This window comes from Zosterops lateralis (assembly GCF_965231275.1).
Source record: "Zosterops lateralis genome assembly, chromosome: 1".
Lineage (NCBI taxonomy): Eukaryota > Metazoa > Chordata > Aves > Passeriformes > Zosteropidae > Zosterops > Zosterops lateralis.
Window position 1 is genome coordinate 15,709,056 of NC_139762.1, and position 12,103 is coordinate 15,721,158.

The following is a 12,103-nucleotide window of genomic DNA, read 5'->3' on the forward strand; positions in this document are numbered from 1 at the left end:
TTTCCCAGTGAATAGTAAATTAACAACACATTTGGCTTCAGTCATTCAAAACATTCAGATTTGATCTGAACTCATTTGAACGATGCTGCCTAGGGAGAGCAAAGGAAAAGCGGTGTCATTGTATTCCTATCACAGAGCTGGGGGAGGGGCACGCCTCTTTTGAACATTCACACTTGGCATGAAAAATGTAGGTTCAGTATCGGCTTGAGGGGATTTAAGCCCACTCTACCACGTCTTTCTCAGTCCATCACTAACTGCCACGCCATTTAGTATTCTGGGGTGCCTGCAATCCTGTTGCTGCTGTTCCACTTAGCATTAATAATTAAATCTTCATTGCAGAGGGACTGAGCTTCAGATATCTTCCATCCTCGAGGAGTGCTGCAGGCTGAGAAGCATTCACACCCTTTGTTTCAATGACTGCTCATATATTTTCCATACACCAAAACTGTGGCAGTCAGAGGGACCAAAGGTGGCCCATTTAGAGTGACTCTTGTGGTTAGGAAGCTAATCTGGAAGAGATTATAAACATTATTTTAAACCAAATTTCTGCTTCATTTGAACTAAACTACAAGGTCTTTGTTTTGCTATAAAAACTCTGAGATTTAAATTTGTTTTAACCCTTGTCAGGACTTGGTTTTAATTTTGTTCCCCTCCCCCCGCCCTCCTTGCCTTTTTTTTTTTTTTTTTTTTTTTTTTTTTTTTTTTTTTTTTTTTTTTTTTTTCTCTCGGCAGGAAGCCCGAGAACTTTCCCTCCCTTTTCATTAATGGCAAACATAATGCTAACAAAACTCTGAGCCAGTGAACACCTCTCGCTCAGCTTTGGAGTTTATTCATCCCTAAGGTAGAGCTATTATTTCATAATGGGAAGCACCTTCGAGGGACTCTTTTATCAGTAGCATAATAGATACTTACAGCTCTGCCACTGCTTCCTCGTGAATCTGCCTTGGTGTTAACACCTTTTACCCTGGCTCAGCAACTGCTCGGGGGCTCCTCCCTTGCAGGACATAGTTTCATCCTGACCGAAACCAGCATCCTGCACGGCGTCACCCTGTCATGGGGCAGACAGGTGCTCACCATATTCCTTCCCACGCTGCAGGAAGAGATCATGACCTCAGTTATGTAAAACAGTGGATGGAGAGAGCATATTATGTACTGGTAAAGTCATGACCTAGTATGCACAAGGCCTCTAGACTTTCTAATTAGGGACTGAGCTAATTAGAACGGGCTAAAATGGCCATGTAGTGCACATGTTTTTATTTCATGGGCTTCAAAAGAGATATATGCCTCTAAAAGGTTTAGCATTTATTAAATTGAAACCTGACTTTTCAAATTAAGTCTGTGATTACATGAATCAACAATTTTTATGAGAGTTTGGGGATTGCTTTAATGACTTTGATAAAGGTAAGACGTTTTCACTAACATTTTAGGGAGTGTCAGCTCAGTGAATAGCTGAGGCTGGGGAAAAAAGGCATTGGACCACAGCTATGGTAAAGAGGTGCAATGCAGTGTCACAGCCAACACAGCCTTTTTATTTCTATCTTTCTTTATTGGAGAGCAATTGTAATGGTCAAACCATGATCTACATGAAACATTCATGTAGAATGTAGAAGGGGATCCTTTGCATCAGCTTGGGAAGTAAAACTATGCTGGCTGAGTCAAAACACAAAAAAATTCCATTCTTTCTAATGAAACTTCTATTTTACTATTTAAAAACCACATGAAAATAACAAAGACCCAGCCAAACTCCTTTTACCACTTTCTCCCATGGTTTCCTCTCTAGTGAAAAGCTGGAATGACTCATTTCTGGCCAGAAGCAGGTGAGACAGCAGAACTAATGGCAGCGTTGACTGTGTCACCTATGTGATACTGCTAGGCCAGCCTTTGAGCAATGAAACTCTTTATAAGGGTTTCTGTTCAGTTTTTGATGGAAAGAGGAAGGAAAACCAGCAGAAAAACTTGCAAGAAAGCAAACAAGACAAAACGTGGCCTCGGATTCCTTAAGATATCTCTGTTTGAAGGAGTGACAGAATTGGAAGGGGTTTGGGCCCTGAACTCCAGTGACTCCTTGGGAATGACTATGATATACTGAAATTACTAAGAACTCTGAGCCAGCACATAGTTTCCTTCATACCAGCCCACTCAGGGACTTGAAATAAATTTTTTTTTTTTTTTTTTTTTTTTTTTTTTTTTTTTTTTTGTCAGAAGCAAAACACAGAAATGAAAGATAAAAACACAGCTTGTCATGGTAATGTTATGGCCTTTTACCTGACTCTTTCTGCAGTAGCTATTGGCACAAGAAAATTGTTTTTTTCTTTTATGAAGCAGAATGAAATTCAGAAGAATTGGTGCAGGGCCTGTGATAGAACAGAGGAGGAACTGGAGAAGGAAGAATAAAAGGTGGCATCTGTACTAGTCAATTAAGCACAGTCACAGGTGCTGGAACTTGATCATCCATGCTGTGAAATTGTGAAAGCAGTCCTCTCCATGGCTTTGGTGAGAGGCTGGCTTGCCATCTCCCACACATGTTCTGCAATGGGACCATTCCCAGCCAAGCTTTAGACTGTGATTTGCAAGAATATTTACTCAGTTGAATATCACAATTACCAGATTAAGTATTTTTCTGAGTCACTGGGGTCCATAGTGTGATACCTCTTCCACCAGGATTGTTCTCTAGTTCAGTTTTCTTCAAGATCAACCCCATGGTGACCAGGCAATACCTTTAAGAGAAAATATCCGGCTCATATAACAAAAGGATTTGGAGAATGTCTGAAATAAAACATGTGTGTCTAATTTTCATATGGCTGATTTCAGGGAGCTGAAAATTAAAATCTAAGTTACCCATTTTTTTCTCATGAATTTGTCTAATTCTTTATGAACATGAAAACTTTTGGCATTCACCATTTCCATTGGCAGTGATTTCCACTAAGTACATGAACAGACTCTAGAGTGCAATTGATCTGATCACACAGAGGTGCCTACTTTAGGATGAGATTAATTACTCCCCAGAGTCCGTTGACTGTGATAAATAGAACTCCACTGAGTCTGAAGGGAGCTTTGTCATTCTTCTTTGATGTAGATACTTTGATGTAGATACACTAATAGATAACCAAAAAAACTTGGACAGGATGAACCTCTCCCTGACTTTTAGCTATGTGTGTTAAGCTGAGGAGAAATCTATCCAGGCTATAAGTTCCTGCTGTTCCCCAGAAAAAACCACCCAGTATTAACCAAACAACCTCACTTCACTTTGACCATCCACTGGGAGCTTTGCTGGACCTTGAGGAGCCTCAGTGGTTACATGGCACTAGCAATGTGTAGTATGAGTTGGAGCTTCCAGTTTCAGAGCACCCACCAGTGACCAGGGTATTTACATCATGCCAGACCCTTGCACTGAAGTAAATTCTGAACTTCTGTGGTTTGAGGAATCAGAAACTCCCCTGTGAATCTTCTCTAAGCCTGATTTTGGTACAATAAAATTAACTTCAGTTACAGTACAATAAAATTAACTTCAACGTGAGTAAAACATTTAATACATTAGGTTTTATTTAATTCTTTTTACAAAGCTATGTATTATTTTGATTCTGCTTATCAGTGGTTGATAAACAATTCTTCCTTTTCATTAGAAAACATACAAGGTACTTAGAAATTAAAGACACTTTTGTGGGCTATTCTTAATTCTCCATGGTATAAATGGACATTTACATTGTGTCTTTGAATATGAGCATTTTTCATTATAGGTTTATAAAAATAGATACTACTGTTTAAAGGATTAATTGCCTGTTAGCTCAAACCATGGTGAGATCAAGAAACAGCTGTGCAGAAATGACTAAGATTTAGGCAAAGTTCTTAGGTCAAGGTAGCACAAATTAGTGTCTGCCTTCATCTACTGTAGGCTTTAGCTATTCAGTCAGAAAATTATTCATTACTTTTCTCTATTTTTAATTCTGTGACTCAGAGGTATATTTTAGTGCTCCAAACAGAAGTGATAGAGTTTGGAATACTGTGCTCAAGAAGAGAAAAGCGATTAACAGTTTAAAACTACATAGGTAAGTAGGAAGCCAGGTCTTGACAAGAACAGAATCAAAAAATCAGTTCAACCAAAACAAATCTCACTTTGTTCTTTAGTAAGGCTGACAATCAGATAGTTGCAAAAAAATGTCCTTCATTTGCAAACAGAGACTGCAAATGCAAACAATAGGTATGTCTGAATTTTTGTTACAGCTTCCACTGGATGCTCTGAGAGAGATGTGAATACTGAAGATCACAATGGTGATGTGGCTAACAAACAGAATAGAGTAAAAAACTGTGTGTTGGCCACTGTCCACTCTGCCTAATACGATTTGCAAAAATAATCTGCTGGCAAAATGGAAAAATTTTACAAATTCCTTGCTGATTTTACACAGTAAAACAAATAACCTTTTCTGAAGTCTGGATAAAAGTTCCTCCTTAAGGCAGATATTCCTTTATGGTGTCATGGTGAAAGAAGTTTTTTACTGAACTTCTGAGAAATCTGAGTTCCTTTTTCTATATTCTTTACTTTAGTTGTTCCCTCGTCAATTGGTTTTCCTTGTAATGCACAGTTATATAAATAAAAATGGCTCATCTATTAATTGAGTCAGGAGATGGGGAGTAAATTGACAAGTTCATGGAAAAGCCCACAGCATCTGCACTTTGTGAAAAAGTGCTTTTGTAGTACAGAGAAAGAACAGAAAGAAGGAATTGATTGTGTGTCTATGTGTAGGTGGTAAGAGTATTTTTAGATAGAGGTGAGAGGCTGGAAGCTGTCAAAAAACTGAGAGTAGGAGCAAAGTACATAGGAGATGCCCCAGGTAATGTGTTTTATATCAGACAAGTTGAACCACTGTATAAAATACATTTGTAAGTAGTGTTAAAAATAAAATAAAAATATATTCTATTTATAAAAAAAATTGTTGAAAAATGTGCATTTGTCTAAATTCAGAATGGTTTCTCTAGAGCACGTCACTGCTGAGGTTATAAGACCAAAAAGAGAAGAAGTCTCTAAAAAAGGGTGAAAACTTGAGGAAACAGCAAAATGAGCAGGTGGATATTTGCAGTATCTGCCTGTTAGATATGACAAAGCTTTTTGTATTTGCCTTCTTGGTCATTTCCGAAAGAAAGAATCAACACAGTTCATAATGAGATTATGTTTGGTAAGGAGGGGTGGCAAACAATGAATAAACAACCTAGATTTAATACCAATCACGTTTTCAGCAGCACATTTCTGCTGGTTACCTAACACCAGTTCTGGCACTATGAGTAACAGGATGGCAGCAGCCACTCTCAGATACGCATTTCTAATTAATTAAAACATGACACACATCTAGAATTACTGTGACTGAGGCATAAAATAATGGACAGCTGAACTTGCAGAGATTTGATATAGACTCACAAGAAAAAATGGAAAAGAAATAAAATGGCATTTGCCCTTCAAAATGAATAGGCTCAGCTTTTTATACATATAATGCTTTTACTTAAGAACTTTGAATCTGAGGAGTGAAAGCAACATTTCTATGTCTAACTCAAACACCAGAAATGGATTTTTTTCAAGACTGGATTTTCAGAACTGCGAAGCTTGTTTCCTATGGATTAGTGTTTTATCATAAGTAGGAACTATCATCTTCACAACTGCAGCATTTAGAATGTCACTTTCTCACGTGGATTCTTCTCCACCTCTGTATGGCTGACTGCTTCCACAGACCTTGTGGGAGCTTAACTACCTTTAAGGGAACTCCCTTTTGGCAAACACAGTTAAATTTGGACAAAGGTTTTGAAGGCTTGGTGTAATAGAACAGACAAGCACTTCAAACACTGAAGGAATCAGTTTACAAGGAGAGAGATTGATGTAGTTGTGTGCAAGGTATGATACAGAACAGTCAGAACACAATAGATACATGAATTGAGTCCTGTACTCTCTATCATAGTTCTCATGTACTACATAAAGCAATTATAGTTGGCAGTTCTTTCAATCTGGGATTTGTGAGGTCAATACATGTACTGGATGTTTCCAACTAATATAATACATGTGGTCCCATCTGAGATATGAGTATGGCAGCATTCCTCCACCTCCAGGAAAAACAAGTCACAGTGAGTAAAGGTTGTGAACTTTAGTTCTGCTCCAGTGAAATGGCAGAGAAATCCTTCATAGGCAGAATACGCAACAGATACTAAAATTGGAACTTGGGCTGGACAGTTTATTTGTAATGTGGAATCTTTCATGACTGCACTTGGGCAGGGACTCAAAATTACATATCTTCTGGCACCTTCAGCTCTATTATGCCTGTTGATCTTATGTGGGACCATTGGTTCAACCCTGACTCAGAGGGAAGAGTGCCTCAGACTGAATCACTAATGCCGTATCCTGCAGCACTCTAGTGAAGCCTTGGCAGTAAGGAAGGATAATTACAATGTGGTTACTATGACTGATTTTTGAGATGCTTTTATATACACCTCAGGCATGTCAGCAGGTAAAATGCAGTCAGCTTGTTCAGAAATACCCAAATGTCCCAAGTACATTATTTTTTACCACAAAACTGAGCATACAAATAGAGTCCTACTAGAGACAAACATCCAAGAAATACTCTGTATCTTTTTCACATATGTGTAATTTATGAAGAGTAGGTATGAATAAAAAGCAACTGTCCTTTTACACATTTCTTTTGCCTTTTAATGATAAATAATGGACATCTATATACAAGATGTTGTTTCCCATTCAGAAATGCTGGTGCCTAGTCTGTTTTTTCCAGACTCTGTGAATAACTGCTGAATGAGTTGGTGTGACAGTGTTATCAACTTTACAACACCAACAGAATTTTAATAATTATGTTTTGTGAACAGACAGCCCAAAGTTGAATGATCCTTGGTGTCAAGGGGACATTCTCACAAGTATTCAGGATTGAGAAGAAAAAGCTTTACGGTATATGCAGTGTTTTCTACTCATCTTGCATGTTTGCTGCATAACACATATGAGATTTCAAGGAAATATCAGTATTGGAAGCTCAAGATGGATTGCAATTCCGTATGAAAATATGTTCACACGTTCAATTAAACCTATTGATGTTTTAATCTTTTCCTCAATTAAAGTCTGCTTCTCTCTCTTGCTCCTACTTCTCAGGTCTTTTCCATTGCTTGTCCTTCCCTCAGCAAACCTGTTCTTTCCACCTTTTGATGGTTTTACTGTCTCCTTCCTCCTTCCGTGTGTTAAAACAGTCGAAGAGGAAGTCAGACCAGCATTACCTTCATTAGATTAACAGAGTGCAGACATCTCACACATCTCTGTGCCTTTGTCTCAGGCTGTTTGCAGATTCATTCAGATACTGCTGTATCAGTTACAGTCAGTTCGTGCCTTCAAGGTTATCTTGGCAACCAAGAGAACTGGATACCGCTTTTTCAAAGAGAAAGATAAGATTACTTACAATTTGGAAATGCTATGAAGGCCACCTAAATATTTTCAAACAATGCTTGAAAACTTTTTTTAGTGTAATAAGAGATATCAACAAGTTAACTCGAAATGAATGTCAAGGACTATTTACTATTTCTCTTTGGGCAACTATTTAGAAAATGTGGTTTCTACAGGTATCGTCCATTAGACAGTCAGACCAGCCCCCTGTTCGGAGCGAGGAAGGTGCGGGGTTTTGTTTTCCTTCTGTTGGTTTCACCGGGGGCAGAGAGGCCTGGGTGTTCCTCACGGCCGTGTCAGTCAGGGGCTCTGGCACCGCTCCAGGGGCTGCACCGGAGCCCTGGGGCAGCGCGGGGAGGCGGGCCGGGGCAGCGCGGGGTGAGGGTGAGGGGAGCGGCCCCGGGTGAGGGGAGCAGCCCGGGGTGAGGGGAGCACCCCGGGGTGAGGGGAGCAGCCCCGGATGAGGGGAGCAGCCCGGGGGGAGGCGGGCACCCCGGGGTGAGGGGAGCAGCCCCGGATGAGGGGAGCAGCCCGGGGTGAGGGGAGCAGCCCGGGGGGAGGGGAGCAGCCCCGGGGGAGGGGCGCACCCTGGGGAGAGGGGAGCAGCCCGGGGTGAAGGGCGCAGCCCCGGGTGAGGGGAGCACCCCGGGGTGAGGGGAGCAGCCCGGGGGGAGGCGGGCCGGGCCGGGCGGGGCCATCGCCGATTCCCCACAGGGCCCGCCCCCGCCCCCGCCCCGCCCCGCCCCGGCACGTGACCCGTGCTGACGCCGCCATGCCCCGGGGCCGCCGCTCGCCGGGGCCGCCACTCGCCGGGAGCCGGGCGGGAGCCGGAGCTGGAGCGGGGCCCGGGCGGCAGGTGGGTGTCTGCACCGCGCCCCTCGGCCCGCCGGGCGGGGACGGGAACGGGAACGGGGGGCGAGCGCGGCGCTGCCGCCGCCGGGACGGTGGGGCTGGGCAGGGCAGGGCAGGGCTGGGCGGCCCCGCGGGGGCACGGCCGGGCCGGGGAAGGGGCCGCGGCCCCCGGCGCCCCTCTCGCCCCTGCTCTCCGGGGCCCCTCACGGAGCGCCCCCCGCTCCCGCCGGGGCTCCGGGCGGCGCCGCCCCGCGCTGCCCCCGGCCGTGGCTCCTCCGTTCCGCGGGCGGCGCCGGGAGCGCCGAGGTGGCGGCGCCGGGGGTAGCTCCGCACCTGGGCCGGGGCCGGGCCAGGCCGGGCCGCCCGCGCTGCCGGGGCCAGCGGCGCCCGCTCACCTGCGGAGACAAAGGCGGGCAGCGCCGGGCCCGCCGCCCTTCCCGGGCGCCCCCGCCGGGCCGGGGACCCGCCGCCCTTCGCCTGAACCTGAGCGCGGCAGGTCCGGGCGGCGGGCCCGGGGCGGCTCGGCCGCGCTGTTTATAACCGGAGCCCGCAGACAACAACCCAACAAAAGCCCGCACCGAGCAGCGAGCGGGGCCGGGAGCGAGCCAGAGGAGGGGGGAGGGGGCTGCAGCGGCGCTGAAAAGTTGTCCTGACACTTGTTTAAAATGCATCGCTTATTCAGTGCTCTGAGTCACGGGCAATTATTAAATGGTTGCTTATTATGCCTCTAGCGTTTAAAGACGTGTGAGCTGCGGGTAGGTAGTTCACTTGCAAGCAGTGCTCGATTTCTGACTGTGTTTGAGGAGAGAGCGAAGGGCTGAGCTTGTTTTCATGCAGCTTGTGAGTTGTCTGTGTTTTGGTTATGTATGTTGTTTCCATTTGCCCCTGTTTGTCTGTACTTTAGCCTGCTCTAAACGCACGCTGTGCGGGGGGCGGCTCTTGCAGGCGGTCAGGGCTGCTCTGCCCGGCAATCCCGGCAGTGCTGGGTGGGCGCTCAGGTGTGCTGGACAGGCTGCGGCGCCCCTTGGGAAGAGAGGTACGGATAGGGGTGAACTCTGACAAGGGACCCGTGTCCCAGGCAGGGGCCGTGCAGATACAGCCTGAACCCCTGAGAAAACTGCCTAGGGAGAAGCAAAATCATAGAGTCTGTTGAGGTGTGGGCAGGGTATCTCATCTGGCCTGAACTGTTAAGAATTGATCCTAATTTAGCCTTCATAATTGAGTTTATTTTTGTATCAGCACTGCGGAAGGGTTCATTTCAGTAGTGGGTGAAGTTTGATGCTGAAAATGGAAAAAGATTACACAAGTCAAGTGCTGCTGCTTTGTAGGACGCTGCGAGCAAGGTCACACAAAGAAATTTAAGGTAATTTGTTAATACTCAGGGGCATTTTTAACAATTTATCATCTGCTTCTATTAGAAAGTAAGTAACAATTACTTATCCCCAGTAAGTTTTTTGTTTTTTTTTTCCCTAGAGGAAAACAAAAGAATTAGCAAAAAGTATTTTAGGTCATTTCCCAAGACTCAGTTACCTGGTTCTGGAAGATGAGAAATAAATGCTCTGTGCTTGATAATTTCAAAAGTGAAGGTGGGAGGAGTCTTGATTTCTAGGATAATGCTGAAGGTAGGGGTGATCATATCTCATACCATACATGGGCATAGTATGTGTGTATCATCTATGATCATATTTATGATTCCGTGTCTTGGCACTGTACTTCTTTCAAGCACTTGCTCGGACTTCAGGATCAATGGAGAGAGCATCGTTCTGTAGTTAGGGCTGGGTGCTGTGGGGGGGTGAGGGTGCTGGACAGGTGCTGGGGGTGCAGGGTTTGTGTTGCTGCAGGAAAGGGCCATCTCTGAGCCCTGCACACCCTGCCTGGCCGAGGGCGGTGGGGCTCTCACATCGCGTCTGGATAAAAACGGTCTCGTTTTGTGGGGACACATGAAAACCCAGCCAGAGGCGAGTGCTGGCAGGGCACACCCCGGTGCTGCCTCTGCACCTGCTGTGGTGTCCCCGGAGCGCCGAGTGCCGGTACTGCCGGCCCGGGCCCGTCCCGGGCGGTTCCGATGGGGCAGTACCGGCCGGTCCCGGGCGGTTCCGATGGGGCGGTTCCGATGGGGCGGTTCCGATGGGGCGGTTCCGATGGGGCAGTACCGGCCAGGCCTGGCAGATCTGATCGGGCAGTACCGGCCGGTCCCGGGCGCGCCCGCGGGCGGAGGGCGGGGAGGCGGCGCTGACCTCTGCGAACACCCAGCGCTGCCAGCCTTAGTCAGCCTTAGCTGAGTAAGAGATGGGAACGGTTCCATGGGAGCCCGCAGGGATCTCTGCCCCGTGCCGGTGAAAGCCCTGCTCGCCTCTCGCACCGGGGGCCGGGCCCGTCACCGCCGGGCTCCGCTCCCCGGGACAGCGGGAATGCTCCGGGAAACGGGGTTGGTGTGTCCCCCGGGGATGTGACCCACCCTTAGATCACTTGCCAGTAGCGATTGGGGTTTTCTTCACCAGGAGAAAAGCGAGGTCTGAGTCTGTTTTTTTGGTGTTCCTGAATAGGCTTTCTTAGCGAGGCCATTTGTTATTAATCTCTCAATCAGATATTGAGACTTTATTTAAGGTATTATTTATTTAAGGTATGAAAGCTTACAGGTGTTCTCTGTGGAAGTAAATGATTTTTCATACTTATCCTCTAATTAGAGTAATTCAACCTTCTTTACCAATGTGTGTGCAATCCAGCATGGCAGGTAAATGGTAAGGAACAAAAAATACTGTGAGGTTACAAGGGCAGCCCGACCATATCACTTCAGCTGTTGGCACAATGAAGTCAGTATTCCAAGTGTCAATACTGTGCACTCACACCTGCATTGTAGTGAACCCCTTACAGCAGAGGTTTGACCAAGGCTCCCGTGGCTCCTTAAACTGTTCTATGACACAGCTTCATGAAAGGGCATTACGATTAGCTGTGCCCCGGGCTGCACAGAGAGTACAGGCAGTCTACCTTGTGTGACACAAGAGCTGCATTAAAAAATCAAAGCAAAACAAAAATTAATGCATTTAAATCTGTGAAATTAAGGCCGTGATAGTTTGCTGATCTACAAGGGTTCATTTCCCACCTTATACGATACATATTTCTTGCTTTTTTGGGTTGAGGAGGAGAATTAGAGCCTTGCTTGATCCTGATGATGTGATCTGTTTGTAAAACTGTTTTGGTGTTCTGGCTGAACACAGCCTGTCTCTCTTTAATCATATGTTCAACATTACTAAATGTTTGCTATTGACTTGATAATTTTGCGGCTTGGATGAAAGACCAAAGATTGTGCTGCTTATTTTTGTTGTTTCTTTTTTGTTGTTATTTTTTAAAGAGGGATTAGGCTGCTAAACTGACTTCATAAGTGGGTAGGGCTGTTTTTGTAGCAGTTCTGTTTTATTTAACTTGTATTATTCAAAAATTTGGGTTTTTTTTAAACATAACAGGCAACCTGTTGAACCTTTCTGTCTTGAAAAAATATTAAGCGTGCATTCTCAATAAATAGTCATATGGAACTGGCAGAAGAGGAATGAAAATTCAAGCTTTTAAACACTTGTTAGCCCTGTGGGAAACCACAGGCTTATGTTCTCTCTTTGGTTTTTGTGTGGGAGAAAGAGCCTCTAAATGGATCTTTGTCTGATGGTTCAGCTCTTTGAGGTAACAGGGCTTTCAGGTAGACTGCAGCTTGGTAAGACTTGCATTTTTCTGGACCTTCAAGCCATGAAAGGGGTTTGGTAGCAGCTTTGAAGAAGTGTTGGAAGGAGTCAGATTTGCTAAGAAGAAAAAAAATAGCATTTGCATGCCGAGCTTCCAAAA

General features: G+C 45.2%; 1 protein-coding gene across 7 annotated transcripts in view; it reads left to right on the top strand.

The window, feature by feature from the left end:
* The first annotated feature begins 8,190 nt into the window (after nt 1-8,190).
* The window catches only part of ARHGAP12 (Rho GTPase activating protein 12), a 75,560-nt gene continuing 71,647 nt past the window's right edge, over nt 8,191-12,103 (top strand). For all 7 annotated transcript variants that reach the window (XM_083858566.1, XM_083858567.1, XM_083858568.1 and 4 more), the window contains exon 1: nt 8,191-8,273. The gene's annotated coding sequence lies outside the window, so the exon portion shown is untranslated. The remainder of the gene's footprint in view (nt 8,274-12,103) is intronic.